We start from the raw sequence: 19752 nt of genomic DNA on the forward strand, positions 1-19752 counted from the left end.
GGTTTTGCAGGGCTAACGCTTTCCACTACAAGTGTACCAGTTAGGGTTGGATATGGGCCAGGACGTCCTTTTCTACAGAGTACTGCACCGACCACTAGGTTACTCCAGAGACCTGCTTACTGCTCTAATAGGATTAGTCATAACATCTGAAGCTGTCATAGAAGCTGGTATGTACTGTTTCTTTCACATCCTCAGTACATGCTCCCATTGATCGACCTTCCTCCCAGGAATGCCACGCCTGCTGCACAGATGTATCTCCACCTACACTTCCCAATTTGTAAGGGAGTCAAGTACAAAAGGATTTTCACCTCTTCCTTCCGCTACTGGGGCCCTAAATCCTGGAACACTCTCCCGCAGCACCTTAAAGCACAAGTGGACCATGGCCTGTTCAAGAAGCTGCTGAAAACCCACTTCTTTACTAAAAGCTACTCCCCTAGTTACTCCGCAATATGATAACCCCCTCCTGATCCCCACCCTGCTCTGCCTTCTGTTGCTAGTTATTTTTTTCCCACCGTCTCTCCTCTGTCTCCTCTGCACTGTCTTTCAGCTTGTTTGTATATCTGCCTAATTTTTGTAAGCCACATTGTGCCTGCATGAGTGGGAAAATGTGGGATATAAATGTACAATAAATAAATAAATAAATAAATCTTTGAGGGGTAAGAGGGGTTCGTTTTTTTGCTTTGTTTGCTTACGGCAGAAAAGCATGCAAGTTTTGGGAACATCCAAATCCCACAACCAACATGTCCCCAACATGCTCCCTTGTGATTTTAATGCATTGCAGATGAACCACATAGGAAAATGACTTAAAAATTGTTTTTGAAAATAGCTATTTGGATATTTTGGCTCTGTACATCCCCTTGCTAGGTGGAAAGGTGGGGGTTTGATGCGTCAAAGGGGGAGGGGTGCACTGCCCACTACCCCGGGTGGCCAACAAGCTAGGTATGTCACTGCTAACCAGATAATGCAGAGTTAACATAGGCGCACGTAGCACCTCCTCAATAGGATGCGGTAAGTGCTGTTGCATTAATTGCTTGCAGGTACCACACATTAATGGGAACATTAGTGCACAACTTGCAATTAAAACTATAGCTTGGAAAAGAGCAGAGGGGGAGATATGATTGAGGTCTATAAAATCCTGAGTGGTATGGAGCAGGTGGAGCTGAATCAATTTTTCACTCATTCAAAAAGTACAAAGACCAGGGGACACTCAAAGAAATTACATGGAACTACTTTTAAAACAAATAGGAGGAAATATTTTTTCACTCAAGGGCCCTTTTACGAAGTGACAGCAAGCCCAACGCGGGCTTACCGCTCGCCAAAAGGGAAGTACAGCTGGGCTACCACAGCAGCCCGGCAGTAGTTCCTTCCCCCAGCATGTATCATTTCCGGTGCTGCAGAAATTTGTAGCGCTGGTGTGCACCTGGCAGTAATCAGGCAGTGTCGCGTGCTGCCCAGTTACTAAAGGGTTAGTGCAGGAGCCCTTACTGCCACCTCAATGAGTGGCAGTAAGTGCTCCTCCCCCCCCCCGAAATGACCGCGCAGTAACTGGTTCACTTGCCGCATGGCCATTTCTTTTAAAAAAGAAAGACCTCCCATTTACCTGCTGCGGTAAAAGGGGACCTCTATGCGCATCAAAAACATGCGCTGACACCAGCGCAGGCCCCCTTTTGCCGCAGCTTCGTAAAAGGGGCCCTCAAAGAATAGTTAAGCTCTGGAACTCGTTGCCGGAGGATGGGATGTAGTAACAGCGGTTAGTGTATCTGGGTTTAAAAAAAGGTTTGGATAAGTTCCTGGAGGAAAAGTCCATAGTCTGTTATTGAGATGGACATGGGGGGAGCCACTGCATGCTGTGGGATTGGTAGCATGGAATGTTGCTACTAATTTGGTTTCTGCCAGATACTTGTGACCTGGACTGGCCACTGCTGGAAGTAGGATACTGAGCTACATGGACCATTGGTCTGACCCAAAATGGCTGTTCTTATTTTCTCAAGCCTTAAAATATGCTACATTTGATCTGGGATTAGCATGCGGGAAAGTTCTGCGGTAACCCATGTTAAGCCCAGCTTTGACCCCTTTGTTTCTCATGTCAGTATTAGTGGTGCTTAGCTAAAACATTTTCATGTTGCCTCACTTCACAAGTCATTTACAGGAAAGTCCATTTTGTTCTGAGGTTTTTTGGCAATTTTTTAAAAACAGGAGCAATATTGTTGAGTGCTTGCTTTTGTGTGCACCCTGTTTGCAAGGAGTGTACACTATTCATGACAAAACTCCATGCAGCAACATGAAGAATGTTGTTGGCCTTTTTCATTAGAGAAACCGGAGAAGAACAAAACCATTCTGCAGAGAACAGAAACAGCAAAACTCGGAGGTGGCCGGGGCATAATAATATCCCTGGAATTACACTCAGGTTATTCATTTTATTGTTGACACAACACAGCTTTTTTTTTTTTTTTGCTTTATTTTTGTAGATCATGAACAAGTGAGTTTGTACCCCTGACACAGGCACTTGCCGAAATTCGGCCATGTTGGGTCTACACAGTGCTTTTTTTGTAGAAAAAAAGGTGCCGGTACTCATTGTGGGCGGGGTCACCACACATGGCACCGCCCCTATTATAGCCACACCCACATTAGTCACACCCCTTATACCAGCCATGGCGCATATAAACAGACATCATTGAAAATATAAAACTAGTATAGGAGAAAAAATAATGTGATTTCTTTTCATTATAAATAATTTCTGTAAGCTGTTACAGCTCCAGTATACCCAGTGCAAAATAAGACAAATTCCAAACACTAAAATGAAAATAAAATGATTTTTTCTACCTTTGTTGTCTGGTGACTTTGTTTTTCTATCCATATTAGTCCCAGTCTCTGATTCTGCTCCTATCTGTTCTCTTAACTCCATTTCCAGGGCTTCCTTTCCATTTATTTCTTTACTTTCTTCCTTTCTTCTTCTTTTGTTGCCCTGCATCCATAAGTAAAAGCTGGGTCCTCCTCCATGGAATTGACTGGAGGAGGTATAACATGGATCCAGCTTTTGCCTATTTTCTCCATCCATGTGCAGTTTTTCTCCTCTTCCCTTTCCCTCAGCTCCATCCATGTGCATCTTCTTTTTTCTTTCCTCCCCTCCATTCATGTCCAGCACTTCTCCTCTCTCCTCCCCTCTATCCATGTCCAGCATTTCTCATCTCTCTTCCCTCCTCTGTATCCATATAAAGCAATAATTCTCTCTCCCCTCTCCTCCATCCAAGTCAGCATTTCTCCTCTCTCCTAGCCAACTCCTCCATCCATCCATGTCCAGCAATTCTCCTCTATCTCCTGCTCTCCTCTCCATCCATTTCTAGCATTTCTCCTCTCTCCCCTCTCATCCATGTCCAGCAATTCTCTCTTCCCTGTCCTCCCCTCCCCATCCAGCGATTCTCCTCTCTCCCCTCCATATCCAGCAATTCTCTCTTCCCTGCCCTCCCATCCCATGTCCAGCAATTCTCTCTCCCCTGCCCTAACCTCCCATCCCATGTCCAGCAATTCTCTCTCCCTTGCCCTTCCCTCCCATGTCCAGCAATTCTCTCTTCCCTGCCCTTCCCATGTCCAGCAATTCTCTCTCCCCTGCCCTTCCCCCCCCATGTCCAGCAATTCTCTCTCCCTTGCCCTTCCCTCCCATCCCATGTCCAGCAATTCTCTCTCCCCTGCCCTTCCCTCCCATCCCATGTCCAGCAATTCTCTCTCTCTTGCCCTTCCCTCCCATCCCATCAATTCTCTCCTCTGCCCTTCCCTCCCATCCCATGTCCAGCAATTCTCTCTCCCCTGCCCTTCCCATGTCCAGCAATTCTCTCTCCCCTGCCCTTCCCTCCCATGTCCAGCAATTCTCTCTCCCCTGCCCTTCCCATGTCCAGCAATTCTCTCTCCCTTGCCCTTCCCTCCCATCCCATCCCATGTCCAGCAATTCTCTCTCCCCTGCCCTTCCCTCCCATCCCATGTCCAGCAATTCTCTCTCCCTTGCCCTTCCCTCCCATGTCCAGCAATTCTCTCTTCCCTGCCCTTCCCATGTCCAGCAATTCTCTCTCCCCTGCCATTCCCTCCCATGTCCAGCAATTCTCTCTCCCTTGCCCTTCCCTCCCATCCCATGTCCAGCAATTCTCTCTCCCCTGCCCTTCCCATGTCCAGCAATTCTCTCTCCCCTGCCCTTCCCTCCCATCCCATGTCCAGCAATTCTCTCTCTCTTGCCCTTCCCTCCCATCCCATCAATTCTCTCTCCTCTGCCCTTCCCTCCCATCCCATGTCCAGCAATTCTCTCTCCCCTGCCCTTCCCATGTCCAGCAATTCTCTCTCCCCTGCCCTTCCCTCCCATGTCCAGCAATTCTCTCTCCCCTGCCCTTCCCATGTCCAGCAATTCTCTCTCCCTTGCCCTTCCCTCCCATCCCATCCCATGTCCAGCAATTCTCTCTCCCCTGCCCTTCCCTCCATCCCATCCCATGTCCAGCAATTCTCTCTCCCTTGCCCTTCCCTCTCATCCCATGTCCAGCAATTCTCTCTCCCCTGCCCTTCCCTCCCATTATTTCCAGCGATTCTCTGCCTCTCCCCTGCCCTCCCATCGACGTGCGATTTTTCCGTCCCTACCCTGCCCTCACCTCTCCCATATCCAGCGATTCTTCGTCCCCCAGTGTCCTCCTTCACTGCCTGCCAGCCAGCGTCGGATGCAGAAGTGAACGGTGCAGGCAGCGATTGGCTGGCAGCATCGTAGCTTCCCTCTGCAAGTCCCGCCTACAACTTCCTGTTTACGCATAGGCGGGACTTGCAGAGGGAAGCTACGACGCTGCCAGCCAATCGCTGCCTGCACCGTTCGCTTCTGACTCCGACGCTGGCTGGCAGACAGTGAAGGAGGACGCTGGGGGACGAAGAATCGCTGGATATGGGAGAGGTGAGGGCAGGGGAGGGACGGAAAAATCGCTGCACGTCAATGGGAGGGCAGGAGAGAGGCGGAGAATCGCTGGAAATAATGGGAGGGGAGGGGAGGGGAGGAGGAGAAAAAGGTGCCGGTACGCCGTACCGTTGCGTACCGGCACAAAAAAAGCACTGGGTCTACAATAAAATGAATAACCAGAGTGGGATTCCAGTGACATCAGCCCCCTGGTTATCTCCATTTAAAACATTTTTTTTAGTTTGGTTGTTTATTTTTTACTTTTCTCATATCATTTCGAATGAATTCATATTGCTAATCAGTACTAGATAAGGAGTCCTTTCCTCAGTTAAATCCTATCAAATTTTGTTTCCCCTTGATCATATCCCACCATGTGGACAGGTACAAAGTGGTTTAGTTTAGTTTAGATTATCCAATTTGATTGACTGCTTTTTGCTTAACTACAACTGGGCTGTGTGCAAATAAAAAAAAAAAAAAAGAAAAAAAAGAAAATAGAAAGATGAAATACCAATGCAAAAAACAGGCACAATGAGAGGAAATGACACGCAGTAGAATAGTGCAAGAGGAATATTTGCATAGTTTTGATGAGCAAAGCTTCCATTCAATGAAGTAGAAAGATAAGCACCCTTTAAAGAAACAGAAGCAAGAAGTTCACAGCCAAACATAAGGCAGATACCAGCTGACTTATTCCTGTAAAGCCCACACGCTATTGAAGCATGAAAAATATAAAAAATGTTGAGGCCCATTATAAACTTCAAGGAGGTTTCAGTTCTAAGTAGGTTATGAAGGATGTGCACCTGGTAAAAATGTTGATTTGTGTTTTTAATTTGTTTGGCTCCCCCCCTCCCGATTTCAGATGTTTTTCAGGTTCATTTCACATATAGGGCCCTGTTTACTAAGCCACGCTAGAGGTGTGCTAGCATTTTTAGCATACGCTAAAAATTAGCGCTTGCTAAATGCTAGAGACACCCATAGGAATATATGGGTGTCTCCAGTGTTTAGCGTGCACGCTAACTTTAGTATGCACTAACAACGCATGCAACTTAATTGGCTTAACAAGCTAATTAGCATGTTAACAACACTTAAAAAGCAATAATGAGCACTAATTGGTAATAATTAGAATTTACGCACACAACTCCCTGTTCTGTAACGCAATGCACATAAATTTTAATGTGTGCAGGCACAAAGGGGTGTGGTTATGGGCGGGGAAATGGGCATTTCATGGGCGTTTCAAAATGTACGTGCTTGTTATAGAATATGGCCCTCTGTGCCTAAATCTACGTGCCGGCATTTATGCTATGTTTTCGTTGGTATGTGTAGAGGTGCATAGTTTTAGGTTTCTAGGATATCAACTAAACATATTCGATATACCACGCCTAAATCTAGGCTCTGCTTCTAGAATACGCTTAGGCAGAAATGTTGTCCGCGTAGATTTTCTAGGCACCGTATATGAATCTGGCCCTATATTTTTAAGATATGCTAGTGTCCTAATGAATGCACACTCCTAGTTTTAAGGCCTTGTGGAAGCAAGTTCCATACAGAGGAGATAAAATATACTTTGCAACTATTAGTTTTGCAGGCAGCAGATCTGGAGAAAAACAATGCACATACAATTGAAAATCACCAGTACTCATGCAGTTTTAACACTCTTATGACCAAAACATACCCCCAGAAATGCCTTGTTTACCCGAGCTAAATATATATGTTTTGTGAAAGTTTTCACACATAAATTTAGCTGCTGTAATAGGGGGCAATTTTCAACAAGGACAATCTTCTAGTTAAATAGGTATTAACCCAGGTAGATTACTCTGAAAATTGTCCTCCAAATGGCATTGCCTTATTTACTAAGAGGCCCTTTTGCCAAGGCATGGTAGGCCTAAGGCGGGCCTACTGCATGGTAAAAGTGCAATACTGCAGGATAAGCTGAGGCATCCCATGGTATTTTGGCCATCAGCACACGCTACTGCATTAATCAGGTAGCTTGGACATTGCCCATTTACTGTGCACTACCCAATTAGCACAGGAGTAGCACGGGAGCCTTTAGCACCTCTTAAATAGGTGGCAGTAAGGACTCCTGGCAATAATGGCCACATGTTAATGGGAAAATTAGAGCGTGGCCATTACAAAAAACAACAACAACAACATTTTACTGCCATGCTAATTGGCTACAGCACATGGGAAACTCATGCAATGAAAGCAGTGCTGGCCACTTTTTAGCAAGCTTAGTAAAAGGACCACTAAATGCTTATCACTGACTTTTATTTTTCACATCTACACTTATTTTAGAATTTTTGGAGGGGTAAAGTTAGTCTTGATTTCAGAAAATTCTGCAAACCTCGGTACTTTGTAAAATTTAGCATTCACAATGAATTTAGCACATGGCAGTTAATTTGAAAAAGAAAAATTATTGCTGATCAGGCTTAAATTTTTGTCAATACCAGAAAAGTATGAAAAAAGGCCCAAACAGAAACTAATTTCAATCAATATTATTATTCCAAAGGGAAAAATAAGGAGGATGTAGTCTATTACCTGAAAGCAAGATTTAATTTTCTAAGAATCCCCCCCCCCCCCGTTTACAAAGCCATGTGGCAACGCCAACACAGGGGGGAGAGGGAAATGGGACTTGATATATCGCCTTTCTGAGGTTTTTGCAACTACATTCAAAGCGGTTTACATATATTCAGGTACTTATTTTGCACCAGGGGCAATGGAGGGTTAAGTGACTTGCCCAGAGTCACAAGGAGCTGCCGTGGGAATCAAACCCAGTTCCCCAGGATCAAAGTCCACTGCACTAGCCACTAGGCTACTCCTCCACTCCTCCACAGCCCATTCAAAGTGAATGGGCTGCTTTGGCTTTAGCGCACTGGCAGCTGCTAGCACGGCTTTGTTAACACAGGAGGTTTATTTTTATAATATGAATTTCTCTCTCTCTCTTTGTCAGTCTTCAACCATTTGAGTTCAACGCATTCCATCGTGTAAAATGTAAAAATCATAGGGAAATTAAGCGTTTGGGGGGTGGCCACATTCAAAGTGATTTAACCAGCCAGAAATGGCCATTTGTGACTATGACTACTGATAGGTAAAAGTAGGACTGAACTCTCCTCCCAGCAGAGGGAGGCTACATCTAAGGGCCCTTTTACAAAAATGCGGCAAACCCACGGCAAGCTTACCGTGCACAAATTCGGCACTACCGCCAGGATACTGCAGGAGCCCGGAGGTAGTGCCTACCCCCACCATGACCCATTTCTGTTGCATCAGATTTTTTTTAGCATCAGGAACTTATCTGTTAGTGCTGCCCAGTTACCGCTGGGTTAGCATGGGAGCCCAGAAAATGGCCGCGCAGCAAGTGCTTTACTTATCACATGGCCATTTCCTTCCTCGGCCGGAAATGACCTTTTACTGAGTGGCGGTACAAGAGGGTCTTGGTGCACACAAATCCATCTCTTGGTAAAAGTGGCCCTTAATTTACAAGAAGACTTGAGAAATCTGTACATAGCAGTCATAGGGGTTGTTTTAAGAAGCTGCGGCAAAAGGGGCCTGCACTGGCATCAGCACTTGTTTTTGAAGCGTGCCAAGGCCCTCTTTACCGCTGTAGGTAAAAGGCAGGTTTCTCTTTTCTTAAAGAAATGGCCACGCAGCAAGTGAACCACTTGCCACATGGTCATTTCAGGGAGGAGCACTTACCACCACCCATTGAGGTGATGGTAAGGTCTCCCGCACTATCCCAGGGATAACCATGTAACGCGCAGAACTGCCCGATTACTGCTAGGTACACAATGGCAGATGCTGGGTGAGGGAACTACCGCCAGGCTGCTGTGGTAGCCCAGTGGTAGTTCCCTTTTAGCGAGCGGTAAGCCAGTGTTGGGCTTACCGCCACTTCGTAAAAGGGCCCCATAGTAACAACCCTACTCTTAGCTCTAGAGTTGCATGAGATTTCCAGAAGGTTGGAGTAAACTGCAGAAAGCAGCCATCTTTATAATCCTAACATCAGAAATATGGCAGCAAGAAGGTGGGGGTAATCTGCATAAAGAATCTATAGTTCAAAAATTAATCTCCTTAAGAATGTGGTGACCAGAATTTTCAATCAGCTGCCTCACTTGTTTTGGTAGTACACAGAGAGTATTATAAAACTTTGTATTAAGGCATGCAATAGGGTCTGGCTTTTTATTTATTTATTGTTTTACATTAAGTATCAGTCTTCTAACAATCCGATGAAGACAAGACCTTGAATATCAGCAAACAGAGTTGATGGGGACCAGCACTTTTGCAGAACTGAAACATGCTTGGGACAGATACACGGCAGAGACATTAGGAAAAATATTAGAGGAGAAACTGGTGTTGATTAAAGTAGGATGAGGATGATCAACCACCCAAAGATGAAAACAACTGTACAAAGTAGATAGGCCAGCTGGCCTTTATCTCCCATCATTTACTGTATTACTGTGTTACTGTGGATAACCATATTACATAATAATCAAGTTGCTTTTTTTAAACGTGCCCTCACTCCATGGTTATTGCATGCTGTTTGACACTAAACATTAAGACAGCCTGAAAACTGCCTGACTCAGGCACTAAATTGTGCTAAGTGAAATTGTTTTGAATTTAAGCAGTACAGTAAGGTCTATTAAATCTAAATGATAACGTGCCCAACACTATAATTAATTTGTTAAAAGTGAAAGCTGGTCTGTGATGTGATGCCAGATGTACCTTAGAGGAAGCAAGAAGATATGAAAATCAGCAGAGACTGAGATCCTGATATGGATAAAGTTCTGACTAGGAACTGGAAAATGTTTCAGGTCAAATAAATCCTTATAGAGGCTGATATTCAAAAAAACAGTTGAACTTCTAAATTTAGGCATTTAAGTTGGGTTCTTCAATGCATTCCCAATTTTCAGCCAAACAATGGAGCTGCAAAATCACCTAAATTTAAGAACTTAAAAGATGCTCCTAAAATTAAGCCTGCCATTCATTTGCCTAGATTTAAGACCCTGTGACAGGGTTTATAGAATACTGCCCCTCACCCTAAAAAAAAAGTCCCTCTCTAACTAATCTGGGGCTAGGCCATCTTAAGGAGAATGATCTCGCCTCAGGAGGAAGTGAGCCAGAGGGGTGGAGTCAATACCTGGGAAGTTTAAAAGACAGGGCTAGACTGAGGGTAAGGAAGACCAGGCAAGGAAGAACTGAAGCCCCAGCATGCACCTTAACTAAACACTTCTAGCTGCAGTGATCTGGCTGATGTAAGCCAATCTTTTATTTGAAGAATTGTGAGCCTTATGCTGAGATCTGGCTGCAGCCAGACCTGGAAATACAATGAGACAAAGAGAGAACCTACGAACCGTTTTTGGGGTGTGGCTGTCCCAGGTTATAGACTGTGTTTTGGGTCCTGTAGGCGACAGGCCTGTGAAACACTTTTCCCTATCTGAAAATAAGAGACTTTTCTTTTATTCTAGGCCTATGAGGGGAAAAGGCCTCAGATTTAAGTTAATAAAAGCATTTATTTCATCTTTACAATCTTGTCCGACTGTGTTACTGACAGAGCCACTCCATAATGCTAGTCTGAGGTCTCACAGACCCTAATTACTATATTTAGATGCCTACTACAGAAATCAATATTAAACTCTTAGGGCTCAATATTCAGCCAGCAGCAATCAGCATTTTGCTGACCACCGCTGGCGTTAAACCCGGAAATTCAATGCTGGGCCATGTCCGGGCAGCAGCATTGAATTTCTGGGTTTCCAGAGCTGGGTAATGCATAGCCGTTAAAGTGCAACATTCAGCACTTAACCAGCTATAAGTTATCACATAAAGATAGGACTGACTCTATCCCCTGGAATGCCCCAAAATAGCCATTTTTCAGTTTGGTGCTAACCGGTTATTTTCAGCGGCACTAAACAGTTAAGTGTTGCTGAAAATTAGCAGTTAACCACATCAGGCAATTTAACAAGCCAGGAGCCATTTCTGGCCAGTTAAATCACTTTGAATATTGACCCCTAAGCAGGGGCGTAGCCATGGGCAGGCCTGGATGGGCCCAGGCCCAGCCACTTTCCCTCCAGGCCCGCCCACCCAACATCCCCTCACCTGGGGTTTAAATCTTTTTTACCTCCGTTGAAGCGGCCACGTCACTGAAAGCCCTGCCCAATGGGTTTGTGGTGGGTTTTGGAGAGCTGACTGTTTCCTCCACAAATGTAACAAGTAAGAGGGGTATGGGCCGGGGTCCGCCTGTCTGAAATGCACTGCAGTACCCACTAAAACTGCTCCTGGGACCTTTATGCGCTGTCATGGACCTGAGTATCATCTGAGGCAGGCATAGAGGCTGGCACGACATATTTTAAAATATGTTTTTGAGGGTGGGAGGGGGTTAGTGACCACTGGGGGAGTAACAGGAGGTCATCCCCGATTCCCTCTGTTGGTCATCTGGTCATTTTGGGCACCTTTTTGTGCTTTATTCGTTAAAAAAACATGTCCGGTTGAAAACGTCCAAGTGTTTGTCAGGGATGTCCTTGCTTTTTTCAATATGGGTCAAAGACGTCCAAATGTTAGGCATGCCCAAGTCCCGCCTTCGCTACACCTTGGACACGCCCCCTTGAAATTTGGACGTCCTTGCGACGAACTGCAGTTGGAGACGTCCAAAATCGGGTTTCCATTATACCGATTTGGATGTCTCTGGGAGATGCACGTCCATCTAACGATTTATGTTGAAAGATGGACGTCCTTCTCTTTCGAAAATGAGCCTTAGTGAATTTTGAGCACAAATGTAAGAACTCAGTCCTAGTCTTTTCAAAGAGGCTAATTTAGGAGCCTAACTCAAAGCTAAAGGCCTAAACATTTTCAAAATTGATCTAATAATTTTCAGTTCTATCCAAATCTCCATATTTACCTAGCACAGATTATTATAATCCAGTTTGCATGAATATGTTCATTTGTCTGCACTTAGACTTATCCTAGAAAGATGTACTTTCTCTAGAAATAATTCAAGTTATGTTTGTATTGTAAGAAACTAACAGATCAATATTTAGCCAGCGGTTTTTTAAATGGTTCAAGGTTACTTTATTTGATAGACCGTTTTAGGGCAACCATAAAAGCAGGTAACAACATTAAGAAAATTACATAATTAATGCAAACAAGAAAACGAACACCAACCAGTAAAAGGAAAGAGAGAAACTAAATAAAAACACAAACAAAAGTGACCACAGTAGGCAAAATTAGGCCCCAATATTCAATGCCAGACCATATCTGGGCTCCAGCATTGAATATCCAGGTCAGATTCTGATCCCCCTGCCTCCCTAATCCCCTGAAGAGAAGAAATAGGCCCAACAATGCCCCCCCCCATCCTTCCCTCCACAGTTTTGATTCCCATCCTTTCTTCCCTAACTCCCCAAAAGTGATGAAATAAGCCCAACACATCCTCCCACCCACCTAACTCTTATAGGTCACTCTGGGCTTTAATTTAATATCCCTGGCAGTCTAGGGGTCCTAATGGCAGAACCAATGCCCATTTACTGCTGCCCATCATGGATCCGACCTCCAAATACCTGCCATGACCTCTAGCAGCAGTCTTGTGGTGCTAGCTAGGGTTAGGGAGGAAGGAGGAGGATCGGAAACAGGAAGGAGGGGGGAAAGAGGGAGGGGAATTAGAATTGGTGGGGGGAAGGGGATTCTGAATTGGGGAGGACAGAGGAAGAACAGATCTGAGTTGGGGGAGGGTGGCTATTGCTCTGGGGAGGGTGGTAAGGGAGGAGGGGATCAGAAGAAATTAACTAGGGACCAGCTAATATTAAGACTTGTGCCCAGTTATCTCGGTGGGTAAAGTTAGGACAGATTTTTTGCTGTCTAATTTTATTACTTAAAAGGTTGGCAGACTGAATATCACCAATAACCGGTTAAGTGCTGGCTCTTCCAAAGCTCCTGTACTAACCAGACAGTGCCTGGGCAGTCTCAGGCAATATTCTGCGGCACTATCTGCTTATTGCTGCTGAATATTGCAAGATGGCCAGCTCAGCAGGGTTTAACAAGGCAGGAGCTGAGAAAAAGGAACCCAAAGTTAGGAGCATAAGCTCAATATTTTATTTAAAAGATTTTCACACTTCATTCTCAGTCCAAAAAAAGGAAGTCCAAAGCAATGTAAAATCAATAAAATAGAAAATGCAATCAATTGAGTAAATCAATCCTCACAAACTCATAAAAACTGGATCACTACTGGCCTTAGCCCTGAGGACCATTACCTAAAGATATACAAATATACCAGTACAGAAAGAGCCAGGCCTTAACTTTTTTCTAAAAGCACAAATAATGTTCTTCTTATAATATGGTGGCAACAATGTTTGTGAGTAGCTTAAAGGTGCTGGGCAAAAATTTATGTAGACAGAGTTATCAAGAGGGCCCAACTTATTGTTAGAGATAGTTTAGGATACACCCCAGCCCCACTCCTCTACCCAGTCCCCTCCTACTCTTTCTTACCCTACTTCCAACCTAACCCACTCCACCTCCTGACTCCATCCCTGGTACACCTCAATTCTGCGGCCATGGCACATGCCATCATCCCTCTCTCTGTCTTTCAGCTGCAATGCTTAATGTGTGCATATGCAGATATCACATGCCTGTATGGCACACAGTGTCTGAGATACCTTGATGCCCTCCACTGGGTAAGTTGCAAGCACAAGCAGGAGTAGTTTTGAGTAGCAGGTTGAGAATAAGGGAAACGAGGGCCCCACTGTGACCCAGGACAAATAGTAATATAGTAAATGGTGGCAGAAAACGACCACCATGGTCCATTCAGTCTGCCCAGCAAGTTGGCCAGAGTTGCACCCACCACAATAGCCAGGATACACCCTTCTAAACCTTGATATAAATATAAAGGTCTCTTAAGGTTTCTTTTGGTTCCATCTTTTTTTCTTCATCCAGTCAGGTGGCTAGAGGTGTACCTGCTATACCGGTCAGGTTACACCCCTCCAAGTCCTGATTAAATTGTGAAGGTTATTTAAGATGTGTTCTACCTCTTCTGTCCATCCAGTCAGGTGGCCGAAGTTGAACCTGCCTTATGAGCCAGGTATCCCTCTAAGCATTGAAGAACGTTCAGTGTAAAGTGTGAAGATCATTTAGATATACTTTCATTCTCCGGAGTAGCCCCCAAACTCTGGAATGCACTCCCTGAAAGGCTTCGCTTAACACAGGATTATCTCTACTTCAGGAAGCAAGTTAAATCTTGGCTCTTCAACCAGGCTTTAATGGAAGAAATAACTAATTTGTTAGTCTCACTCACACATACAAGGAGTGACACGGGCTGCACATACTGTAGCAGGACATGTTTATCCACTCCTACCCTAGCTGAGATATTTAATCACCTCACCTCTTGGACCTCATGTGCAACTTCCTTTAAATTAGTCACCTTATTTTCTAACTCCTCTTACTCTCTTACCTATCTATATGTTCCATCTTTGCTTATACCCTATGTGTCTAGTAAAGTGTTCTATTATGTATTGTGTTGACATTGTAAGTAGTATACTATACCATATTTTGTATTGTTATTTGAATATTTTTTACTGTTGTAATTGTCTATTGCTTATATTTGATTTATTCTTACTGTACACTGCCTTGAGTGAATTCTTTCAAAAAGATGGTAAATCAATCTTAATAAATAAATAAATAAATAAATAAATACCATCCTCTTTTGATGTCTAGTCAGGTGACCAAAGTTGAACCTGCCATACCAGCAAAGTACACCTCTAGGCCCTGATTCATGTGTGTGAAGGTCATTGAGGTTGGTTTTGTTTTCATTCTCTTTCTATATAGAGGCCCACTGTGCTTATCCCATCACCACCATTGTCCCCACCCACCTCTACCAGGAATGTTCCAGGTATCCACCATCCTCCACGCACTCAGTTACAAGTCAGATTGTAAGCTCTCTTATACAGGAAAATAGCTTGTGTTCCTGATTTGTAAAAGGCAAGTAATCATATCCACATTCTCTGCCGCAGTTTTACAGACTAACTAATGTCTTTTTTGGTCCTTATTTCTGTAGAACATGAAATCCTTCATTTACTAATACTCATTACTGTGCATTAAGTCGAGTGGGTGCATAGGTAGAAAATAAGTTCCATTGAGAATAATAGGGCTTGTGTTATTTAACATGAATTAATACATATTAACTGGTTAATGTACATCATTAAATGAGGGCCGAGAAATGAGTCAGTGACTATGCAATGTTTGTTTGATTGTGGTTTTTTTTCTCAGCACTTCCTCAGAATTCTGATGTATAAACATTGTTCACCTTTCAGTCAGGTTAATGAAAAGCTTGCTGATAAAAATGACTGATGGGGCTTAGGCTGCAGATATGCAAAGCAGGCAAAGACTTATAGCCTAAGGATAAAGGCTTGTTGAAGTGTCAGTTTAGAGATATGATCTACTCTTAATGATAACAGTCTTCATTAAATTGCACCCCTTCCCATTCAGCTGCAAATGCAGCAATCAGGGGAACCTCATTCAGGCATGCCAAGCTGTTTGCATATCTGTGTATAAGCTGATCCATTATCTTTTCTAAGTCAGGCCATTCACATACCTGAACATACAGTAATCTCAACCCTGCTAGTCAAAACATCCACACTTCTGAATAAGCAATAATCAGAGCCAGGCTAAACACTAATGGACCAATGCTCGAAAGCTAATGCCGGCGCTAGAGACGATTAGTGCCATACTAGCACCAGATGTTCGGAGGGCACCGACACTGTAAACAATGCGTGCACCAAAGATGGCCACTAATAGCATTAAAATATAGTCAGAATGATGCACATGATGTCATCAGCTATTCCTAGGGTTACCATATTTCCCCCCCCCCCCAAAGGAAGACATGTCCCGCCCCCACCACACACTCCACCCTGCCCCCTTCACACCTCTCCCCGCCCCCGGTCACGCCCTCGCTCTGCCCCCTGTCACCCCCCCCCCCCCCCGTCACCCCCTCCCCTTACCTTACTACTGCTCTGGTGGTCTGGTGACCTCTTCTGGGCAGGAAAGAGCCCCCTCTTTCCTGCCCAGAGCGCTGCCCTGCATGCATCCTTCCTGTTAGTGAGCTCGGTGCTGATTCAAAATGGCTGCCTAGCATTGAAGTCTCGCGAGGTCACTTCAACTCTCGGCGGCCATTTTGAATCGCGCTGAGATCACCAACAGGAGGGATGCATGCAGGGCAGCACTCCAGGCAGGAAAGAGGGGGGCTCTTTCCTGCCCCGAAGGCGGAAGAGGTCACTAGACCACCAGGGCAGTAGTAACTAAGGGGAGGGGAGGCTAGCAATCTGCCCATTTGTCCGGATTTCTGGACAAATGGGCAGGCTGGTGGGCGGGCCGTCCTAGTATGGCCCGCTCACCAGCCTGCTCATTTGTCCAGAAATCCAGACAAACGGGCAGAATGACAAAACCTGCCCGTTTGCCTGGACATGTCCTCAAAAAGAGGACATGTCCGGGTAAATCCCGACATATGGTAACCCTAGCTATTCCCTCCCATGCTCAGAGAAATAGCACACATAAAAACACTGCCCTAACATTGGAAACTTAATTCCAGCTCGAAGCTGATGTTTAGTTATTTGAAGACGGGATTTCTCAATGAAGGATCGTCTTTCCTGAAGTCCAGAAAATTTAAACATTCTCACAGGATTCTGTATAGCATGTCTAGAGATTTGTGCTGAAATCAGCACGGATTCTATAAGAACAGCCGTAACTTAATTGGCTTAACAAGTTAATCGGTATTGATAAAAGCTCTTAACAAGCAGCAATGAGCACTAATTGGCACTGATTAGAATTTACGCGCACAACTTGCTAAGCGTATTCTGTAATTAAGTGCGCCAAACTTCTAACATGAGCAGGTAAAAAGGGGCGTGGTAATGGACAGTGAAATTGGCGTTACATGGGCATTCCTAAATTTATGCATGTAGTTATAGAATATGGCCCAGTGCACTTAAATCAATGTGCCAGGATTTATGCCACATTTTCATGGTGTAAATGGATGCATATAGTATAGGTGATGAGATACCAACTAAGCATATTCTATAACTGGTGCCTAAATCTAGGCGCCAATTATAGAATATGGGTAGTCGTCACTAATTTCCACACTGATTTGTTATACACCATATATAGAATCTCCTCCTCTGTGCATGAAAACGTCATCAGCCCCTTTGAAAATAAACTGGTCGCTGTGGCAGTACTTCAGAAAATTTACTTCCCTGAGTGTCAGGTTGAAAATTTGTGTCCATGAAATCCCTTTGAAAAATGTCTCCATAGATCTGGCCCTCTTGCTCTCATAAACCATTGCAGATTTCTGTTTTCTGTGCACAAGCTCCCTGCTCCCATGTTTGACTGGGGAGGTGCACAAGAGCTGTGCTTACACCAATGCAGCAGTCATGGTGTCTACAAAGACGAATCACAGCCAGGAAGTTCAGAGGGGGCGGGGCCATGCAGGCCTTGAGCATTTTATTGTACAGTAAACATAATTCTCTTTTTCACGCTAGGCATGTGCTGATAGAAAATTATTTCAATTTTATTTTCTATTTTTTTTTTGCATGTTTTCTTTTGTTTTATTTATTGCACTATACAGTATGAATAAGCTGCACAGAGGGTAGTTGCAATTATTGGGTTTTTGCGAAAGCAGTAACCCATTTGAAATGACAGTCATAATCACTGGATCTATGAGAAAGCACTGGGGATAACCTTCATAGAGTGGCAGTTACAATCATCTGGTCTAAGAAAAAGCACTGGGGGTAACCTGCATGAAGTGGCAGCTGCAGCCTTAAAAGCAATAGTAAACTTTAACAGACTGTGAAGTATACAGGGAAGGTGGATTGTGTTGGGTTCCATTGGTGAATTTGTATATATATTTACTCAATGTGAACAAATAATTGCTAGGACAATCAGAGAAAATATTTCTTCACTCAGTGTGTAATTAAACTCTGGAATTCATTGCCAGAGAATGTGATAAAAGCAGTTAGCTTAGCAGGGTTTAAAAAAGGTTTGGCTATCTTCCTGAAAGAAAAGTCCATAAATCATTATTAAGATGGACTTGGGAAAATTCACTGCTTATTTCTAGGCACATCCTCTGTTCAGAGATCTGGAAGTAAGGACTGCATTCTCACGAGCAAGAAATCTTAAAGAAATACTGAGCCCAGCAATGTTACCGTCAATACACAATAATGAAGGAGATGAAAAATATGGGCATTATAAATGCAATAAAAAGAGCTGTAAAACATGTGATTTAACCATTGAATCAGATGTTTTCTGTCACAAGAGCAATACTTACACGCTAACAAGACACACCACCTGTCAAACTACACACATTGTTTATTGCATTAAATGTCCATGCAATAAAATATATATTGGTAAATCAAGTAGGTCCCTCAATGCACGCATGATCGAACAAAGATCAAGAATTACAGCACGTAATCTAGGAGCCACGTTGGTACAACATTGTATCAACAAAGGACACACTGCTGAAACTCTAAGGTGCCAAGTGATAGAACATGTAGCTCCACATCCAAGAGGAGGAGACCGAGACAGAAGATTATTGCAGAGAGAAACATATTGGATCTTCCATTTAGGAACAGTTGAACCAGAAGGTTTAAATACATATATACATTGGGGTTGCTATATGTGAACTCTTTTTCCATCAGTATAAGAGAACAGAAAATTTAGAGCAATATGGGACCCTTGGACTGTTACATCATATCCAATCAGCTGTATAGAAGATACACGTAGCATTTCCGGTATTGAGGATACAAAAACGCCGCCGCCATAGTTTGTAAAGCGGAATGAGCGAGAAGCATCCCAGGAAGAAAAAGTCGTAAGTCTGGAGTTATATACCAAAGGAAGATGAATATATACATATCCATGTATTATCAACTTCACAGGATCGTCCCTTGAAAAAGCGATAGTGCGAAACAGGCCCTGTCGGGACATTAAGGCTCCTGGACGCTCTACTATATATGAACAGATAAGTGTTGGAATTCCCAAATATTGGGTTACAACATAAACTTTTTAATAGATATCTTCCACTTATTTCACGTATTGCACCTAATCACAAGTTATTGAAAGTAAAATCATTTAAAAAAAAAGAATGGATGGTAGGGGGTCGTCAATGATTAAATTATGCCACAGAAATGAGGCATAAGAAACATGCTTGTATGTATAGCCTAATGTGACTATATGAGACTTCCCCAATATTCATACCAATAATTACTTGGGTGCATGAGTTTCTACTTTTACTCTTTTGTGCTGTATTTCTAGGATAAGCAGCACAAAATGTTTTATACAGTTTTGGGATCCTGCTAGGTATTTGTGACCTGGATTGACCACAGTTGGGAAACAGGATGCTGGGCTTGATGGACTTTTGGTCTGTCCCAGTATAGTAACATAGTAGATGACGGCAGAAAAAAAGACCTGCACGGTCCATCCAGTCTGCCCAACAAGATAAACTCATATGTGCTACTTTTTGTGTATACCTGACCTTGATTTTGTTTCTGCCATTTTCAGGGCACAGACTGTAGAAGTCTGCCCAGCACTAGCCCCACCTCCCAAACACTAGCCCCGCCTCCCACCATCGGCTCTGCCTCCCAATCTCGGCTAAGCTTCTGAGGATCCATTCCTTCTGAACAGAATTCCTTTATGTTTATCCCATGCATTTTTGAATTCCGTTACCGTTTTCATCTCCACCACCTAAGTATGGCAATGCTTATGTCCTTATGTTCTTATGTAATTGGATAGGCCATTATGGTCTTACCTGCCTAAAAGCAATCCTAAATTTACCCAGTTAACTAAATGGGTGCGGACACTAAAAATTGCTAACACCTGCAAATTCCCAG

The 19752-nt window shown here is 43.8% G+C and overlaps 1 protein-coding gene across 1 annotated transcript in view; it reads right to left on the minus strand.

Moving 5' to 3' along the window:
* The window catches only part of BRINP1 (BMP/retinoic acid inducible neural specific 1), a 254241-nt gene that overhangs the window by 193839 nt on the left and 40650 nt on the right, over positions 1–19752 (minus strand). The window lies entirely within an intron of this gene.

This window comes from Microcaecilia unicolor, chromosome 6, assembly GCF_901765095.1.
Source record: "Microcaecilia unicolor chromosome 6, aMicUni1.1, whole genome shotgun sequence".
Classification (NCBI taxonomy): domain Eukaryota; kingdom Metazoa; phylum Chordata; class Amphibia; order Gymnophiona; family Siphonopidae; genus Microcaecilia; species Microcaecilia unicolor.